General features: G+C 38.0%; 1 pseudogene; it reads right to left on the bottom strand.

Annotated features, from left to right (window-relative positions):
* The window catches only part of LOC131779233 (uncharacterized), a 14,915-nt pseudogene that overhangs the window by 877 nt on the left and 11,538 nt on the right, over window positions 1-2,500 (bottom strand).

Here is a 2,500-nt window from a genome sequence, read left to right as displayed (position 1 = left end):
AGGTAAGCTAAATGACCTTGTTCGCCTACAGAACTGGCAGGTTTAGAATGGTACAATGGTTTATCAGCGACAGGTGGTAATTGACCAGGATCACCAAATAATATGATTGACAGTCCACCAAAAACTTCATCACTTATGCCTGTTGCTTGTCTGCAGCGTCTATCAATCCAGCGAAGCATTGTTTATCCTAGCATAGAGTATTCATCAATTATAATATAACTGATGCCTTTCAGGTTGTTCTGCAATCTCAGAAGAGCCTGACCAGTCAACTCCTTGTTGCCTCTTGAACCAACTGGAAGTTTTAACAGTGAATGGATTGTACAGCCATTTATGTTATAGGAAGCTTTGCCAGTGGTGGCAGTCACTGCACAAGATGTTCCGAGTAGACTTCGAATGGCATTGATCAGATAACTTTTAAAAGTTCCAGCAACTCCATTCACAATGAGTAACAACGGATCTTTTAGAGAAGCTTGTTCAGAATGCATTTATCATGTTGTATGCATGTGCTTGCATATCACTAAAAGTACTAATATCAATATTTTGTTGGGGCAATGCAACTGAAAATGTGTCCTTTTTAGATTTTACCCAGGAAGGCATTTCTCCTATAATATGGTGTTCATACTTGCACCTGTCATTTTGCCAGTTGTAATTGTTACAATCAGGCTGAAGTGTTTCTTCAGTTGTGTTAACAAAAGACCCAGGAATAAGATCAGCTAGATGCATCCACTCTTCCCGTTGTGGCAGTTGTTGTGAAATGTTTTCGGATAAGTTTTCTAAAGTTTGCAGTTTTTCATGCCAATCAGGTACATGCTGTTTAGCAAATTTTGTTTGAAGGAATGCTTTCCATGAAGTAATATATATATCGTCAGAACCTGGTTGATCACCCCAAGCATTTTCCTGTGTAGTCTGCCAAGGTTTGTATCTAAGCAACTGATATTTACAGTAAAGGCCAAAATTTGGGCCCTTTGGATCGGAAGAAAAAACAGGGAAAACTCTTGGTACAGTGTTTTGTGGTTGACTTGTTAGCTTTTTGTTCACAAGTTTGTATTTGGAGGCAAAAGTTACAAAATTTAACATGACCATATTTGGATCGGTTTGGGCATATTTTTCACGGTTTGCATAAACATCCAGCAGCGATTCATTTGTAACAAGACCGCCATCAAAAGAATTAGTATTGATTCTGTGAGAACCATTTAAACTGATTGGTACCACATTAAAGGATGAGCTTACCAGTTTAAGTGACATAAGATGATGCATTGTCTCTTGTGCAGAAAAATCACGTTGACCAAGTGACTTCATGATCACTTTCTTAATGAGTTTTGTAGGGTTACTGTTGTTTTTGCAAGATTGCATTATAGAATTAAATGCCTGTTGTAATACTGGTGACCTTGGTTCTCCTTTAGATGCATATTTGGCAAGGTATTCAACACATGCATGGTAATCAATTACCACCTGAATGTCACAGTTTGCCCTCCAGCCTTACAGTTGGAGGCGCTGATGATTATTTAGCCTACCATCATTGCGCTTTGTTATTACTTTGGCCTTGTATTTGGGACTTCCATCTTTTGTATGAATTGGTTCAAATTCTAGTTTTGTACTAGTGCAAGGTTGAAATGGAAAGTTAAATCTGCACTTAACATTTGTTTCATTCTGTTTCTTTCTAAGACAATAATTGGTACTGCAACGAGTGTGCCTTTGTACTGTTTTTCAGTAAGTCTACATAATCATCATCAGATTGTTGAGTGTTCATAATATCTTTGTGTTGCCTCTGGCAAGGATGAATGGAGGGTTTAATCCAAAAACCGTCCTCTGGTGGGTCTGGATTGTATGTAGATAATAACCAGTCTACATATTCACATACAGTTTGAGAAGCTTTTTTTCCTTCCAGTATCTGTTTGTTTAGTTCTAGAATATCTGATTGTTCAGCTTTATCAAGGGGCACTTCTGCCAAATAGCCTTTAAGAGCTGTTTCTGAAAGTTGACATAATCCTGGTCATTCTTAAGTTTTGCAACACCATGACAGTGTATACTACCTCTGGCTTGGTACTCAAATTTGTACCAGTGCCACTCAGCATCCAGTGAATTATACAACCAATGTTTAATGAAGTTTTCTAAACGCTGTCTAAAGAACCAGTCAGTGATGTGAGGATTGTTAATGACATTCTGCCGTCTGCTCTCAGGTGTAGTATCACTTAATGAGCTGCTAAATAATGCATGTAGGTCAGGCCAATGCATGTCAGCAGAGGAAAAAGTGAAAAAGAATGTTGGAGCTCCAACATGACTTATTATTGCTTTTAAATCCTCTTTAGCTTTATGCCAATAAGCATTTGAGCCAGTTATGTTACTAAGATAGCGTGATAACTTAGATACAAAAACATTTGTGTTGTTGTCAGCTGCCATTTGTTGCAGTTCTTCTACAGTCAGATGTGCTTCTCCAGGATTCTGTTTGAGAAATATTCCTGTTTGCTGCAGAATACGTTTTCTTTGGATCATATTCAAA

This window comes from Pocillopora verrucosa, chromosome 8, assembly GCF_036669915.1.
Source record: "Pocillopora verrucosa isolate sample1 chromosome 8, ASM3666991v2, whole genome shotgun sequence".
NCBI classification, from domain to species: domain Eukaryota; kingdom Metazoa; phylum Cnidaria; class Anthozoa; order Scleractinia; family Pocilloporidae; genus Pocillopora; species Pocillopora verrucosa.
Note: the sequence above shows the minus strand (reverse complement) of the source record. Positions and strands in the feature narration are given on the sequence as shown.